The sequence below is a fragment of the Capricornis sumatraensis genome, chromosome 8 (assembly GCF_032405125.1).
Source record: "Capricornis sumatraensis isolate serow.1 chromosome 8, serow.2, whole genome shotgun sequence".
Lineage (NCBI taxonomy): Eukaryota > Metazoa > Chordata > Mammalia > Artiodactyla > Bovidae > Capricornis > Capricornis sumatraensis.
In genome coordinates, this window is record NC_091076.1 from 35,032,564 (window position 1) to 35,051,765 (window position 19,202).

The 19,202-nt window shown below is 37.4% G+C and overlaps 1 non-coding gene across 1 annotated transcript; it reads right to left on the bottom strand.

The window, feature by feature from the left end:
* Positions 1-18,881: 18,881 nt before the first annotated feature.
* LOC138084847 (U6 spliceosomal RNA) lies at positions 18,882-18,986 on the bottom strand. Its single transcript, XR_011145254.1, has one exon. It is a non-coding gene; the product is annotated as a U6 spliceosomal RNA (small nuclear RNA).
* Between the last annotated feature and the right edge of the window lie 216 nt (positions 18,987-19,202).

The window sequence follows — 19,202 nt, forward strand, 5'->3', positions numbered from 1 at the left end:
TTCTCATAGAACGTCGTGCTATGATGGAAATGTTCTGTAACATGTGTTACTCCATATAGTAACCAATAGGCAGAGAATGTTTAATATTATTTAAATTTACTCATTTAAACTCAATAACCATTTGGGGCTAAGGCTTCTATGTTGAGGCAGCCTATTTTGTGCCTTATATTCATAAGAAATAGTAATTAAAGATGTTATAAACTTTTCATTTTCCTTCTTTCCTCAAATTAGCTTATTTCTGTTTGTGTTTGTCTTCCACATGAGAACATACTTTTTATACGTTTAGTAACCCAACATTAGTATCTTCAGGTGTTTCTCTTGATCTAGATCATTTCACCTGAGAAAAAAATTCCAAGAACCAGCTTGAAGTACAAACTAGCTATCTGAATTCTGAGAATCAAGCAGGGGAGAAGGGCTGGATTTCAGCTCAATTTTGTTAGGAAAGTTTTCACCATTTCAGTGTAGAATCAACATCCCCAAGCACAGACACACTTATTTTACCCAATCTAAAGAAATCATCAATCTTCTGTTTTGACGGGAAGGAAAAGAATGAACCAGTGTTGTTTGGTTACATGGCCTCAAGGACAAGACATGGGATCTAGCCACTTAAAGAGGTTTTCAACTGAGTCTATGCTTTCAACTATCCCTTCTCCCACTTTCAGGGTTCCCGTTTATTGGAAATTCTTGAGTTATTTGAGACCTCTGCTACAAACAAAATTGCTTTTCAATTTTTCCACCAATGGCTTATATCAACGAAATCAGTTTCTACTCATTGTCTATTTCCCAGCTGCTGTTTTTCTTTCTTTCTACTTTCTTTATCCTCATCAATTTGTGCTTCAAACACGTGAGCAATTTCGCAAAAGCCACATGGCTCTTACTCTCATCCGTCTGCATCATGGTTTCTGGCCACGCACCTGGCAGAGAAGATAAATGGTAATAAAATTATAGATTAAAACAATGTAACAGAGACAATGCAGAGTAAGAGTCTCTGATGTGGAGATGCTAATTTGGTAGTCTGTTTCTCTTTAAATATTTTGTTCAAGAGGCTGCCAAAATTAGCAAAACGATTACTAGACACTTATGGTGCTTCCACTTGGGTGGGCAGTACTTTTTTGCACACTCTTAGATGTGCCATGAAGCTTGGGCACGGACCCTTCCTTCCTAACCTACAGGCAGCATAATGTCGAGGCATTATTTTTTGTTATTTTTGTTTATTATTAGGTGACTTTTTGTGACTATTATTTCCTTAATTTGGTTAGCCAGGCCTGTGATTTTGTTTTCCTACCCTACTTTGCTGACAGTCTTGTGGGAGGAAGTGAAAACACTGTGAGTGGCATGTTTATTTATGCACCTCATCCTGGATGACTCTGTGACAAGCGGCCGGGATGTATTTTTTCAAGCACTTTCTGCGTCACTTGTCAGCTTCTTATTATCAGGTGGTTGAGTTTACTGCATTTTTAGCTATATTTGAATGCCTAATAATCCCACAGCACATTAACTATAATTTGTGAATTATATCCATCTTCTAAGAGTACATTGCTTTATATCTCTTAGTAAAACGATTCATGTGAATCTACCTACATGAGAAGGCTTCTGAGATTTTATTACCAGGAAGACGATTATACTCATCCTCATTTGGCATTTTCAAGCTCCTCTGGAAATATTATACCATGTCTTTTATCCCTTTCTATCTCAACATGTCAGTCCTCTGGGACAGGCCTTGTGACTTCTCAAAATCATGGCAGTCTAGCTGTCACCTCAAATTCTGCATGTATAAAACTAAGCTCATTATCTGTACCCCTTTTGACCCCCTGTTCAAAACTGGTCCCCCTGGGATAACTCCCTCAGTTAATGGAAGCTCCATCCTTCCTGTTACCTTAGATAGAATTCTTTGTGTCATCTTCGGCTCTCTCTAATGTCTCATTCCAATGATTCATCACCAAATTCTGTCATTCCTACCTGAGAAATATATTTCATGCTGTCTCCTGCTCAGTCAAAGCATAAGGTCTAATATTTTCTGTCCTGTATTATTGCTAAGTTCTCCTTTCTGGTCTTTACCCCACCTAACTTGACTTTCTACATTACTGCCATAAAGAGTAATTCATTACTGAAAAGTATGGAAACATCAAAGGAAATAATAGAAAGTAAAAGTAAACATTACCCGTAGTCTATTACCGGAAGTAATCACTGTTGTAATTTTAGGACATATCCTTGCAGATAAATGCAAATATAACTATAAATGATGATATAGCTCTGCATGGAACACCATGGAACACCAGTGATGTACATGTATTTGTGTTATATTTTATTGCATTATACATTATTGGATTCCTATAAACTCTTTATACTTTGAATTGGCTAAATTTGAATTATTAGTGATGTTTACAGAATCCATACTTCTTTGCTTAAAAAGCTTCAATGCTGTCTCATTAACAAGAATACATTCTAAGACTCAGCAGGTAATTAGACTCTGCAGAACTGGCTTGACTTTCTTCTCTGACCTCATTTTCTATGACATCTATTTAATCCCATGGGTCTACTTGCTGTTCCTCTAAAACAAGTCACCCACTCTGGGGCCTTGGTATCTTTGGTAGTTTGGACTCCCAGTCTGACATTTTTCAGAGATGTGACCTGCTTGTCTGGCCCCTGACATTTTCACTCATCAGAATTCAACTTGGGTTCTAAATAGTTATTCAAAGTTTACCTCTTTTGAGAAAGTTCTACTCATTTTCCCTATTAAATGATTTACCTTCCTTAAGAATTTTCACATGTCTTTTGAGCAGGAGTGTATCATATATGTGTTTCCTTGTGGAATACACCAGAAGCCTTAAAGTCATAAGGACCAAGACTCAACTCTTAATTCTGTATCTTACTAATTTGGTAATATTATTTAATTTATCTGAGCCTTAGAAAGGGGCCTGTTGTTATCATTAAATGTTGGGAAAATGGAGGGGAGAAGAGTAAGGTTTTACCCAGTGTCACACAACAGATTGGAGCTGGAACTGGCAATCACCATCTGACGTCAAAGCCTATACTCCTGACTGTCATGCCACATCAGTTCTCTAGTTTGTCTCTCCTAAAAGAAACTAGTAGAGATGCTGCTCATGGATTATCACTTCTCACTTCTCCAGTGACTGTGAAGACTACTATGTTAAAACACTGTTTTGTTTTCCTAGGGTTACTACAAACTAAGTGGTTTATAATAACAGAAATGCATTTTTTTTTTTTTTCACAGTTCTAGAAGCTAGAGGTCCAAAACGAAGATTCTGGCAAGGCCATACTTTCTTTGAAGGGTCTAGGGTGATATTTTTCTTTGCCTCCTCATGGTTGGCACTCCTTGACTTGTCCTTCCCATCTCTGTTACATGGCCCTCTTCTCTCTGCACCTTTATATGGCCTTTTTATAAAGATGCCAGTGAATGGATTTAGGGCCCACTCTAATCCAGTGTGACCACATCTTAACTTGATTATGTCTTCAAAGACCTATTTTCAAATAAGGTCATATTCACAGGTATTGAGGGTTAAGACTTAAATAAACCTTTTTTGTGATCATAGGTACTGGTTAAAGGTGCTGATATATATATATATATATATCCCTTCATATAATGCTTTGTTATGATTGATTCATTTGCTAAGATCACATTTCCAGGCAATTGGTGTGTTCCTATAACAATTCAACTAGATGCTAGAACAAATACTAGTATGCTATTCTTGTTGTTAATTAATAGGCATTGGCAGTAGTCAGGATTTTTTTCACAGTTTGTCATAGAAAAATGTACTAATTACAAATTTGACATCATTTCAAACAGACATGTAGCCAATGATCATAATGATAGAAAGTTAGGGAAGATGCACACAAAGGAAATGGACAATAGATAAATATTCAACTTATCAAGAACAATCTGTGCTTCGTTGCTTAGTCATGTCTGACTCTCTGTGACGCTTTGGACTATAGACTGCCAGGCTCCACTGTCCACAGCATGTCCCAGGAAAGAATACTTGAGTGTGTGCCACTTCCTTCTCCAGAAGAATAATATACTGGAATCTAAAAATTATATATATTTATTGTTCACAGAATATACCAATGATGGGTGTATATTTTCTCTAAGATTTCTTACATTGTTTCTCATCTACACATTTTGTGTAGGAAAAGGAGTACATCAAGGCTATATATTGTTACTGTTTATTTAACTTATATGCAGAGTACATCATGAGAAACGTTGGGCTGGAAGAAGCACAAGCTGGAATCAAAATTGCCAAGATAAATATCAATAACCTCAGATATGCAAGTGACACCATCCTTATGGCAGAAAGTGCAGAAGAACTAAAGAGCCTCTTGATGAAAGTGAAAGAGGAGAGCAAAAATGTTGGCTTAAAGCTCAACATTCAGAGAACTAAGATCATGGCATCTGGTCCCATCACTTGATGGGAAATAGATGGGGAAACAGTGGAAACAGTGGCTGACTTTTGGGCTCCGAAAATCACTGCAGATGAAATTGAAAGATGCTTACTCCTTGGAAGGAAAGTTATGACCAACCTAGATAGCATATTCAAAAAGAGAGGCATTACTTTGCCAACAAAGGTCCGTCTAGTCAAGGCTATGATTTTTCCAGTGGTCATGTATGGATGAGAGAGTTGGACAGTGAAGAAAGCTGAGTGCCAAAGAAATGATGCTTTTGAACTGTGGTGTTGGAGAAGACTCTCAAGAGTCCCTTGGACTGCAAGGAGATCCAACCAGTCCATTCTAAAGATCAGTCCTGGATGTTCATCAGAAGGACTGATGTTGAAGCTGAAACTCCAATACTTTGGCTACCTGATGTGAAGAGTTGACTCAATAGAAAAGACCCTGATGCTGGGAGGGATTGGGGGCCAGAGGAGAAGGGGATGACAGAGGATGAGATGGCTGGATCATATCACCGACTCAAAAGACATGAGTTTGAGTGAACTCCGGGAGTTGGTGATGGACAGGGAGGGCTGGCATGCTGCAATTCATGGGGTCGCGAAGAGTCGGACAAGACTGAGCCACTGAACTGAACTGAACTGAATATAGTTAGAGCTTCAGATTGCTGCAGGTTGGTTCAGCTAGCATTTTTACCATGTATCTGGTATACTGTACATGTTCACAAAAGATGACAATTATATTAGGTTGGTGTAGAAGTAACTGTGGTTTTGCACTGGTGAACTTTGCTCTTTGATATTAGAATATATTCTTAAATACATGTGGTTAAATTATGTGTTACACATCATTTTAATTCACATTTCTCAGTTTGCTTTTTGCTAATGATTTACCGCTTGCTGTTTATTTTACATTTATTTTAGACTAGGGAAATGATGTTAGACAAAAATCAAATTTGAGCGATTTTCATATTTGAGTTCAAAATGGGCCTTAAAGCAGTGAAGACAAATTGCAACATCAACAATTCATTTGGCCCAGGAACTGCTAGAATTTCTAGTGCAGTGGTGGTTCAAGAAGTTTGCAAAGGAGACAAGAGCCTTGACGATGAGGAGTATACTGACCAGCCATTGGAAGTTGACAACAACTAACTGAGAGGATCATCAAAGCTAATTCTTTTAAAAATACATGAGAAGTTGCCAAAGAACTCATTGTATAGTACTTTAGCATTTGAAGCAAATTGGAAAGGTGAAAAAACGTGGTAAGTGGGTGCCTGATGAAAGCGAATATCGCTCAGTCATGTCTGACTCTTTGTGACCCCACGGACTATAGAATTCATGGAATTCTTCAGGGCAGAGTGCTGGAGTGGGTCACCATGCCCTCCTCCAGGGGATCTTCCCAACCCAGGGATGGAACCCAGGTCTCACACATTGCAGGTGGCTTCTTAGCCAGCTGAGCCCCCAGGGAAGCCCAGGGTGCCTGATGAGCTGACTGAAAATCAAAACATTTTCATTTTGAAGTGTCATCTTCTCTTATTTTATGCAACAAAATAGACAATTTCTTGATCAGATTGTGATGTGCGATGAAAAATGCATTTTATCCAATGACTGGCAATGACCAACTCAGTAGCTGAACTGAAAAGATGCTCCAAGTTCAGTTCAGTTCAATTCAGTCGCTCAGTCATGTCCGACTCTTTGCGACCCCATGAATTGCAGCACACCAGGCCTCCCTGTCCATCACCAACTCCCAGAGTTCACTCAGACTCACATCCATCGAGTCAGTGATACCATCCAGCCATCTCATCCTCGGTCGTCCCCTTCTCCTCCTGCCCCCAATCCCTCCCAGCATCAGAGTCTTTTCCAATGAGTCAACTCATCGCATGAGGTGGCCAAAGTACTGGAGTTTCAACTTCAGCATCATTCCTTCCAAAGAAATCCCAGGGCTGATCTCCTTCAGAATAAGCACTTCCCAAAGCCAAACTTTACCAAAAAATGGTCATGGTCAACATTTGGTGGTCTGCTACTGGCCCGATACACTACAGCTTTCTGAATCCCAGGGAAACCATCACATCTGAGAAGCAGGCTCAGCAAATCAATGAGATATACTGAAAACTGCAATGCCTGCAGCTGGCATTGGTTAACAGAAAGAGCCAAATTCTTCTCTGCAACAATGCTTGACCACACGTCGCGCAACCAATGCTTTAAAAGTTGAACAAATTGGGCTATGAAGTTTTGCTTCTGCCGTACTCACCTGACCTCTAGCCAACCAACTGCCAAGATTCTTCAAGCATCTTGACAACTTTTTCGCAGAGAAAAAAACTTACACAACCGGCAAGAAGCAGAAAATCCTTTTCAAGAGTTTGTCAAATCCCAAAGTATAGATTTTTACACTCTAGGTATAAATGAATCTATTTCTCATTGGCCAAAATGTTTTGATTGTAATGGTTCCTATTTTGATTAATAAAGATGGTTTTGAGCCCAAGTATAATGATATAAAATTCACAGGCTGAAACTATAATTATGCTTGCACCAACCTAATAAATACATGCATTGTTTATGTTTTTCTGATGGCCACACACACATACAGGGCAATTTCGATGATTCTGTCTCATAAAGATATTTAACATTTGTGGCTAACTGCCCTGGTTATCTTCCTCCTGAGAGAGTTGCTCCCCAGCCCCACAAATCCACTGTGTCCTCCTGCCTCCCTGCCTTCACTCAGTCATTGCCACCCGCTAAAATTGTATGTACTTTTAGAGCACAGACAAAATGATATGTCACCTATGAAGACCTTCATGAGAATTTACCACTCCATTTTTCTCCTCCTCCTAGATGATTCTTTTTCTACCTGATGAAACAGCTATTTTATTCTGCCTTAGTTCCAATGGAGCTCATCACGGGATTAGTAATTGCCTATCGTGTCTGCTGCTGCTGCTACTGCTAAGTCACTTCAGTCGGGTCTGACTCTGTGCACCCACACAGATGGCAGCCCACCAGGCTCCACCATCCCCTGGGATTCTCAATGGCAACCCACTCCAGTACTCTCGCCTGGCAAATCCCATGGATGGAGGAGCCTGGTAGGCTGCAGTCCATGGGGTCGCGAAGAGTCGGGCACGACTGAGTGACTTCACTTTCACTTTTCACTTTCATGCATTGGAGAAGGAAATGGCAACCCACTCCAGAATTCTTGCCTGGAGAATCCCAGGGAGAGAGGAGCCTGGTGGGCTGCCATCTATGGGGTCACACAGAGTCAGACATGACTGAAGCGACTTAGCAGTAGCATAGTGTCTAGGATAGAGCTCAACACATACTTATTTCCTCTTCACTCCCACCCAAGAGAGAGTTCTGATTTTTTAAGTTGTAAAAGGACAAATTGGGCCAGGGTTAGGAGCGAAGATAAGAGGTGGGGTTGAATGCCTACCATGTTCTAGGCATAGTGCAAGATACCGGGGCTAAACAAAGATGAGTAAGACAATGCCCCTGATTCCAGGGAAATGATAGTCATGTGTCAAACTGCTAAGGTAATTGACATAACAGAATCTAAAAGCAGGTCAAAAGCCTGCACACATAGTATTCTATGGTAATCAGGTCAGAGGCACCCATGAGGAGCACCTACAACAGACCAAGGCTATCAAACTGCAAGAGAATCTCAAACAACACTGAAACAGTGAGCTTGGAACAAGGGAGGGAAAGTGGATAAAAAACATTGCAACATTCCAAGTACAGTGAACCAAGGACAGAGAGGCAAGGCAGATATAAAAGAGTGTTTGAAAAACTGAAAGCTCATTGCAAAGGAGGCCTGGTGACTTAATGTCATCTCAATACAAAAGAAGTACAGAACTCACTATGCTCTGATTATCATTGACCTATAGGGTGTGTGCGTCTGCATATGTGTGTAGGGCAGTGGGGGATATGCTTCCTGATGATTCTGCGTTTAAAGTACAAGTCCACCGGAGAGTGGTAGGGCCAAAAGTTCATTACGGATATTTTTTTAAACCGCAAAAGCAGTCTATCGGAAAGATTTCTGTCAGGCATCTGCCATCTCTAGTAACTTTCTGGAATGGTTACAAAAATGCATATCCAAGTCATAAAGATTTAACGAAATATTCTCTTGCCATTTATAGTAATGATACCAAATGACAAGTTCAAATTACTTGTTGTGATTACTCTTCATCTGGGCAAAACACATGTTGTAACGTATTCGCAGGATGCAATTACATCGACTACAATGACATAGAATGGCAACACTGGAAAGAGAGCTAATCACATACAATACACACACTGTTTAGATTTTTTTCCAATTTTTTTTTTTTTTGTATTGCAATCTGTTCACCATTTGGACTAATCATTAACTCTCTCTCTTTTTTTTTTTTTCTGTAATGTGGAAAGTATTGGCTGAATTAGATAAGCACCAAAAGAATGTTAATACAATGAACATAATGTATGCCCTATATTCTCAAATTTAGATGATAATTTAAGAAAGACAATGACTGTACCATATTCACGAGATATATTATCAGAAAACTTGTAGATTTTGATTTTATGATGATCATAGAGGGAGAAAACCTACTGTAATGACAAACAATAGATGTTTTCAAAGATATTCTTCATGCAAAGTCTCAACAATTCTATCCTGGGTACTTTATTTAACAAATAGTTTGAGATATTACATTTTTTGTGTCAATAAAAGAACATGGCGAACCACATTTAAAATATTCTATAAGCTTTTGTTTCCTCTTTTTGGCCTCCCTAATTCTTCCTTTTCTTCTTAACTTACTGCCTCTTTGGGGATAGCTCATCTACTGTAGCTTTAATTTCCAATCTTAATTTCTAAACTATACCCCTTTTTTCAGCACAATGCCTACACCTTTGACCACTAAGTAGACTTTCTACCTGCATGTCTTCAAAGTCATTATGGGAAATTTAGAATTCATCACTCACCCTTCTCTCTCCTCTCCATCTTAAATTTCGCACACTGATGAATGTTCTCAATCATACTTAATGCATTTCTATCCAATCCAGAAACTTCTTAGTAATGCCTGAATTCTCTCTCCTATCTGCACCAAATAGGACACAAAGATTGTTAGTGATGCTTTGTGTTTATTATCTTTTTCCACTTTCTGTTTTTTATGGCCTTAATTCAGGTCTCAATTCAGATCTTTATCATAGTTTCTCAGGACATTACAACATAAAATACACTTTTGAGTGAAGCTATTGTTCCACTTACATACTTACCTTCTCTAATGATATTTTTATCAACCACATTCTAAAGTTAGAAAACTAGCAGTCCTATTAGATACCTCCCATTCTCTTCTCCATCATGTGTAATCTGTAAACAAATATGGTGACCTATTAAATATCCCTAGTATCTATTCATGTCTATTTCCTTAATACAAGTTCTTATTGCTTATCACATACTATTGCAATGAATACGAACTGGTCTTTCTACCTTCACCCATAAACCCTCCTGCCAACTTGCTAAAGTAAGAACTGGATTGTATAGGGACACAGTTCTTTTTTTTTTTTTCTTTTTTAAATGATCCCAAATAGATAAGAACTGTGCACTTTCAAAAATCAAAGAAATTATCTAGGGAAAATGACCTGGGACTCTGCATTAGTATTTTTCAAAAAAGGTCCTTGAGTAATTTCTGTGTCTAGTCTTGACAGAGAAATAGTATCACTATTAAGAAAAATTCACTTCAATGATAAAAAGGTCAGTTCATCAAGGGACATGCAAAAATGTGTAAGTACCTTAAAATAGAACTTAAAAAGTCATGAAACAGTGGCAAAATCTGGAAAAAGTACATAGAGTCACATAATTATAACTGGGAACTTTAAAAAATTCTCTTTTAGCAATTGATATAACTAGTAGCATCCAAAATTCAGTAAAATTAGAGAAAATTTGAACCAAAACACCACCATTGAACAGTATTTGGTGATGCTTATTTTTATAGAACATTTTATTCAATAATAGCAAATATGTGCTATTTTTTTTCCCAAGAACACATGAATCATTAACCGAAAGAGGTCATATGCTAATGAACAGCTTACTTAAAGGACTGAGTTGACATAGAATATGTTCTCTGATCACAACAAAATTAAATAAAAAATCAAGACCAAAAGACATTTTATAAAATTACTATTATTCACAAATAATGCAGCATATTTCTAAATATCCTACAGTACAAGAAAGAAATCACAATGGAAATTAGAAAATATTCTCAATGGAATGGAAATGAAACAACCTATCAACATTTGTGGCATTCAATTAAAGCAAGGTTTATTTGAAACATTGCTTCTACTAAAATCACAGAAAGGTGTCAAATCAAAGAAATAAACTTCATTGGAAAATATAGAAGAATAGATCCATTTAAACCCAAAATAAGTACACAGAAGTAAAATCAATACCCAGAAATCAATAAGTAGAACATGGAAACTCAATATTAAAGCAAATATATCTGGAAAATATCTATAAATTGAAAGAAGAATCATAAGTAAAGTGGCCAACCCAAACAGAGAAAACACAAATAACCAATATCAAGAATGAAAAAAAGATATCACTGCAGGATTTACAGGGATATTGAAGAGATATCAAGGTATTTTTTATCAAATTTATGCCAATAATTTTTTTAAAATCTTAGAAGAAATAAAGTTTTCTTGAAAGATACAACTTGCCAAAATTGACATATAAAGAAACAGTAAATTAAAGCAGCATGGTTTTAAGTTAAAATAAATCAATTTACAATTAAACTATTCTCCAGAAAGAAAACTGCAAGTAATTTCAAAGGTGAATTTTATCATATATTTAAGGAAGAAAAATACCAACAAGTTTACTCAAATGTTTCAGAAAATAAAGGAATAGTCTGCCAACTCTATTCCTGAGTCAGTACCACACCGATATCAACATTCAAAGATAGACAGGCACATAGATGTACCTATCTATGTCCAAAGAATGACATTCTTCATAAACATAGGTGAAAAAAACCTTTGAAAAATAATTAACATATTAAATCCAGATCATGGAATTAGTAGACAAGGATAATAAAATAGCTATTTTAAATACAAATATCCAAGAAGGTAGAGGAAAGCTAGAGCATGATGAGAGAAAGGCAAGATATTAAACAAGGACTCAAACTTTCCAGAAAAGAAATATATCAAATGAAAAATTCATTGGATAGCTAGATGGCATAAACTTCCAATCTAATAATGTAGAAAAACCCAGTGACATAGCAATAGAAATATTCTACCCTGAAGTACAAAATTAGAAACAAAAATCATTAAAATAAAGTTAACAGAAAACAGGTAAATTGTGGGGCAATACTGACTAAACTCATACATGGAGTCCCAGAAAGAAAGAGAAGGATGGACAGAAAAGGAGCTGTCAAAATTCAACTTTTATTCCTTTTAAAATTCTTGGTAAACTAGAATTTGAAATAAAATTTTTTAATCTGATAATGGGCATTTCTAATAATCTCCTAATAACACTATATGCACTAGTGACAGTATGAATATGTTCTCTTATGATTTCTTATCCACATTTCTATTTAAATTAATAGATTCCAAGCCAGTACAATACAGTAAGAAAAATAAAGGCATGAGAAATTTAAATATCTGCAGATGATATGACTAGGCAAATAGAAACTGATAAGAAATCTACCAAAAATACTCATTTGAGGAGTAGTATGTAAATTTAGCAATATCACAGAATAACAGGCTAATTTACAAAGATCAGCTGAATACCTATAAGTGACTAAGAGCAAAATTGAAAATAATTATTATTTTAAAATAGCATTATCAAAAACTACTTAGAAATCAATTTACCAAAATATATGAACACTTTACAACATGCCTACTATATTCTGTTCAGATAAATGTTAAAAGACTGAAATATATCACAAGTATATCATGTTTATAAATTACCTTAATAAGATTGCATAATGATGATGCCACTTATTTCTAATTTGAGCTGTATCTATAGCTGTGCCTATTTATGTAATATCAATCAAAATGTCAGCAGGAACTCTTATAATGGTCAACAATAGACTCTAAAATTTACATGCAAAGGATCTAAAGTGTTTTAAATTATATATTTTTAAATGTTAAAAAATAATTATATTAATTCTTTGTTAAACTAATAATGCTAATTTCCAAGCATTATATTTATCAAGGCACTTGAGAGATTGGCAGAAAGAATCAAATCAATCAACAGAGCTAAAGACTATAGATAAGCAACACTTATACAGATAATTCATTTCCTACAAAGTCATCAAAGCAGATCAATGAGGTAAAGGAAAATGTTTTCCACAAATGGCACTAGTACTTGAAATGGGCATCCACAGAAGATGGACAAAGATAATTTTGACATTTACCTCATAGCACACACAAAAATATTCTGAGATTAATCACATGCTTAAACATAAAAGCTTAAATTCTAGAAAAATGCATAAGAGAATATCTCTGCAACCTAGGGATATGCAAATATTTTAGATTAAAACATTAAACACGAACCATTAAAAATAAATGTATATATTAGTCTTTATCAAAATTAAAACTTTTATCATAAGGCACTGTAAAGTAGGTAACTCATAAACTGAGAAACTATTCACAGAACACATTTTATAAAGGACTTGTATCTATCATATATAAAGAACTCCTACAACTAAGTTATAAAAAAGTCAAACAATCCAATTAAAATGGACAAAACATTTGTACAAATCAGTAAGTCATATAAATGGTCAATAAGCACAGGAAGAAATACGAAACATCACTAATCTTTAGGGAATGTAAGTGAAAACCAAAAGATACCACTACCTATCTGTTAGAATGGTAAACATTTTTTTAAGTAAACACCAATGCTCAGAAAACATTTTTTCTAGTTTGCTAGTAAAAGTGTGAAAGTTATATCAGTGTGAAAAATATACTTAGTCCTGGGCTTCTGCAGTGACAATCCTAAATATTTATACAAAAGAAATGAAGATATTGACTGAGATGTATATGAGTGCACTGAAATTTTCATGCAACACACATCAGCTCTGTACCACTTTTTGTCAAACAGAAGGGGATAAGTTGGAAGCACTGACAGATTTTATTTTCCTAGGCTCCAAAATCACTGCAGATGGTGACTGTAGCCATGAAATTAAAAGACACTTGCTCCATGGAAGGAAAGCTATGACAAATCCAGACAACATATTAAAAAGCAGAGGCATCACTTTGCTGACAAAGGTACAAATAGTTATGGTTTTTCCAGTAGGCATGTACAGATGTGAGAGTTGGACTGTGATCACTGAACACCAAAAAATTGCTGCTTTTGAATCATAGTGCTGAAGAAGACTCTTTAGAGTCCCTTGGGAGGCAAAGAGATCAAACTAGTCAATCCTAAAGAAAATTAACCCTAAAGATACATTGGAAGGACTGAAGCTGAAGCTCCAATACTTTGGCCACCTGCTGTAAAGAGTAACTCATTGAAAAAGACCTTGATGCTGGGAAAGATTGAAGGCAAAAGGAGAAGGGGCAGCAGAGGAAGAGATGATTAAATAGCACCACCAACTCAGTGGACATGAATTTGAGCAAACTCTGGGAGACTGGAAGACAGAGGAGCCTTGCATCCTGCAGTAGTCCATGGGGTTGCTAAAAGTTTGAACATGACTTAGTGACTGCCAAACAATAACAGTTCTTAAAATGCATTGTTAAAAACTCCCTTCTAAATAAAACTTTGGCATTGGGCTTCCCCAGTGATTCAGGGATATAGAAACCATCTGCAGTGCAGCAGCCACAGGAGATGAGGGTTCAATCCCTGGGTTGGGAAGATCCCCTGGAGGAGACAATGGCAACCCACTCCAGGATTCTTGCCTGAAGAATCCCATGGGCAGAGGAGCCTGGTGGGCTATAGTCCATGGGGTTGCAAAGAGTCAGACATGAGTGAAGCAACTTAGAATCAGGACTAGCAACAGCTGTTCTTGTCTTGTCTAACTGTGATGGCTATGCATGCATCCTATCCAAGTGATTTATCCAAATGAGTTTATCTAATTATTTGATCACCACTCTAGTTTAATTACAAGTCAGGAAGTGCCAAGAAATTAGGCTAAAGTCAAGGATTCCTGGCTTGATAGACTGTCAACTTCTATCTAATGAACTCTGTACTACACTTAAAGAGCAGGAAGAAATATTCTTAATTCTGTAAGAGCTAGTCATTTATCTGCTATTTCCAAGTAAGAGTGGCTATCACAAGGAAGAATAGGAAATTCCCATATCTTCAGAGATATTGTTGAGATACTATCCATCGTGTACAGAAATATACTATAAAATTGCCCTGTTTGGCTCGACGCACACAGAAACACACCAACACACACAGACACTCAAGTTTTATTAATCATTCTTCCCAGCATCCATTCCACTCCAAACGTTTTGACTAATTGTCATAGTAGTGTCCAATCTTATTGCCAGTGATTGTTTAGAAACTGGCATATATCCCAATCCTGGTATAAGATATTTTATAAATTCTACTAGAGCTTGTGGAAAACGAGTCATTATTCCTTAGACAGAGATACAGAAAGAGGCATGCATACATTACATTTGGACATGCATCAATCATCTTAGCATAGGGAACATAAAACTTACAATAAACAGGAAGAAAGGAGGGGTGGAAAGAACCTTGGACCTTAAAAGTATTGTTGCACTATGCATTGTGTTAAGATTAGCACTCCTTCTATCCCTGGTCTTGCAGTTCTGTAGTTGAGGTGATTAATTTTCTTATCTTCTAAGCTTGTTTAAGTCAGGTTTTCCTGTTACTTAAAACTGAAGGCATTGTAAGAGATACGCTAACACAGAGACGCAACAGTTTAGATAGTAGCTACATTTTGAATTGGTGGGCTTTTGCAAGCCAGCACAATGTCTCAGACTTCATGTACCTGATCTTTTCCTTTCCTTTTCTTACTGTCGAAGGGCAGAGTGGTACAATAAAAAAGGATAGGAGTTTTGAATGACAAAAATTTGTGCTGGGCTTGGTGCTGTCATAAACTGCCTTGTATGACCTTGGAAAATAACCATGCTAAATCTCAGCTGTTCCTTTTAGAAACTTTTGTGGAACTTCCATAGAGATTAATGGCATAGTACATGTAAGGTATTTACACAAACTCTGGAAAACATAAGGTATTTAAAGTGAACTAGCTGCTATTAACATAAGGAGGAAAATCACATCAATGTTCTGGCAGCTGACTCATCAATTGGGCTTTAAATAAAATAGCATATTTATAAGTTGGGATTGATCTGCTCATCTTTGTGGGCAGGAATAGAATACTTGACATAGTGGGTGGGGTTAGAAATAGCCAAGTAAGTAGAAGAAACAAATAGTAACAGCAATACTAACAAACACCGCCTTCCATATATGAGTATCTGAGCTGTGTATGAGCACTCACCTCACTAAACATATGAGAAAATCAAAAGCTCAAGTAGTAACAGAGTTCAGCCAAGATCACATAGCAGAATCACATGTGGCAGAATCATCACTTACTTCAGGCACTCTGGCTGTAAACTCCTTGTTCAAAACTTAATCCAGGTTGCTGTTTGTGCATATTTTATTAGAGGCTAACCCTAGCCAACATGCTCACCAATGGGAAGCTTTCCCAACTACTCTAAGTATCATCAAGACAATTATCCTTCCATAAAGATAACTTAAGCTAAATGAAACAGTGTGTGTGTGTGCTATGTAAAAAAAGCGATAACTTAGTCCCTAGTGGCTCAGATGGTAAAGCGTCTGTCTACAATGCAGGAGACCCGGGTTCGATCCCTGGGTTGGGAAGATCCCCTGGAGAAGGAAATGGCAGCCTACTCCAGTATTCTTGCCTGAAAAATCCCATTGACCGCAGAGCCTGGTAGGTTACTGTCCACGGGGTCGCAAAGAGTCGGACACGACTGAGCGACTTCACTCACTCACTCAATAAAATATACATGGAAGAAAAGACTTCCCACCTGATCTCAGATGACTAGAAATACACAACTGGTAGCCATTTAAGGTTTTACTCTTCCAGAACAACATCTGTGCCTGCGTATGTGTGTGTGCTGAGTCACTTCAGCTGTGTTAGCCTCCTTTGCAACCCTATGGAGGTTGCAGAGAAGCCTACCAGGCTCCTCTGTCCATGGGATTCTTCAGGCAAGATTACTGGAGTGGCTTGCCATGCTCTCCTTCAGGGGATCTTTCCAAGCCAGAGATGAAACCTGCATCTCGTCTATCTCCTGCATTGGCAGGTGTGTTCTTTACCACTAGGGCCACCTGGGAAGCCCAGAACCTCTGCTGACACTTAAAAATATTGAAATAAAGGTCACTTCTTTTCTCCTAAGCTCCGTGTGTGTGCAGGTGTGCACTTAGGTTACCTTGTGTTCTCACAGACATATAGGCATTCATTTACCAAAACAAAATTGGGCAAGTGTCAGTCTTTTCAGGTCTGATATGAAATTTATTGGTCACATTTCCATATCCATAAAAATAGAACACATCATATGATTATGTATTATGAGTCTATATCAGTTAAAGAAACAGCAAGAAGACCTTCAATCAGAGTGTACACTGGGGAGGTGCATTTTAGTATCAAGGAGGCATTATTACTAAGCTCTAGAGTTTGGCAGTGTCAGTTCTTTCACTAAAGTACTCTTTTGCTCAGCTGTTGCTGAATTGAGAGCCTTCTAATCACAAAGGCATTCTAAGATAGTCACAGAGGGCTTATTTTTCTTAAACTTTTCCTCAGGGGAAAGAAAATGAACTCCCGTTGACCCTTTTAATCACTTGGGTCAAATCAGAACTATTGTCAAAGTGGCTTCGAGTCTTCATTATTTTTAAAATATATGCCAGAGAAGAAACTTTAAGCTTCCAATAATCAGACCTTGTTATAGATTTTCCCTAACAAATGTTCACCCAGAAAGAATGATTGGAGAGTTTTCTTTGTAAAGTGTGCCATTGAGGATCATGATATAGGATTCAATGGTGGGATTTAACTGCCTTCTTTAATACATCGTATGCTTTAACTCTTGGTTGTGATAAAATTGAAATAAACCTTTTTAATCTGATTTCAGAAGGCAGAGTTCATTAATTCCCTAGCCTGCTTACTCTAGAAATTTCACTTGAGTGTATTTCTTGCACTGGTAAAATTCACTCATTCATTCATTCATTCAATCATAAGAGCCAGTTAGGAATCATACATATAGGTGCTTAGTCCATTAATTAAAAGTTAGAAAAAAGAATTTTAGAAAGTTGAAAAGGGGATTTGGCTCAGAGACAGAATGTGAGTTGCAATGACTTCCTATTAAGCACATTCATTCTGTTCTTCCCAAGAATAGAAAGACCACATCAAGATAGCTACTATTACATAAAACTTCTATTCACAGGTAAAAATGTTGAAATAAAGTTTCTCCTTTCCTTTCAAACTGTGTGTCTGTGTGTACGAATGTGCACTTGGTTTCCAAGCACTAACAGGAATGTGACTGCTTTCATTACTCAAAGCACTAAACAGAGTACTTCAAATGAAATAAACACTTGAAGAAGGAGTGGGGGGAAAAAAAAAAAAAAAAACCTCTCTGTATTAAAGAAGATACTATCTGCTGCAGGGCAGACAACAGTGACTGTAATAAATATTATCTACCTTGGCATCTCTCCCTGTCTTTCTCCTTTCCATCTACTTCTTCTACCCATCTTTACTGCCATTTCTTTCTTTGGACTTGGTTTATGTTCTGAATGTGGTTAAGTAAGAAAGTGTTAGTTGCTCAGTCGTGCCTGACTCTTTGCAACACCATGGACTGCAGCACACCAGGCTCCTGTGTCCATGAGATTTTCCAGGCAAGGATCCTGGAGTGGGTTGCCATTTCCTTCTCCAGGGGATCTTCCCGACCCAGGGATCGAACCCGGGTCTCCTGCACTGCAAGTGGATTCTTTACTGACTGAGCTACAAGGTTAAAGAGACAAAAAATGAAAAAAAAAAAAAAAAAATCTCTTCTCTAATCCCGGAAAGGAGATGCACATTAGCGCCTCTGGCTTTTCTGGCATGTCCCTGAACTCTTTAGGAGCGCTCCCATCATGCTTTTGAGTGGAATGAGTGAGGCAAGAAAGGAAATAGTATAAAGCCTTAATCATCTGACTGGTTTATTCAACTCAAAACCAAGTCCTGTGCTAGAAAGTGAAGGCCCAGGAATTAGATGTGGTCGCAGTATTCATGAAACTCAGCCTGAAGAAGGATACAGATATAAAAATGACCACAAACATTTTAAGAGTGGGTCATTATGTGCTAAACTCTAATCACTTTGAAGTGTTAGTTGCTCAGTTGTGTCTGACTCTTTGTGACCCCATGGTCTGGGGCTCCTCTGTCCATGGAATTCTCCAGGAAAGGATACCAGAGTGCGTTGCCATTCCCTTCACCAGGGGATCTTCCAGACTCAGGGATCAAGCCCAGGTCTCCCGCATTGCAGGCAGACTCTTTACTGTCCGAGCCACTAAGAAAGCTCATTAAAAATATGGAACACTTCATTAATTTGTACGTCATTCTTACACAGGCACCATGCTAATCTTCTTGTGTCCTTTCAGTGTTAGTATATGTGTTGCTAAAGTGATATAAGCACTTTTTATACTTTAAAATCATTTATTCTTAATGTATGGATGTGAGAGTTGGACTATAAAGAAAGCTGAGTGCCGAAGAATTGATGCTTTTGAACTGCAGTGTTGGAGAAGACTATTGAGAGTCCCTTGGACTGCAAGGAGGTCCAACCAGTCCATCCTAAGGGAGATCAGTCCTGGGTATTCATTGGAAGGACTGACGTTGAAGCTGAAAG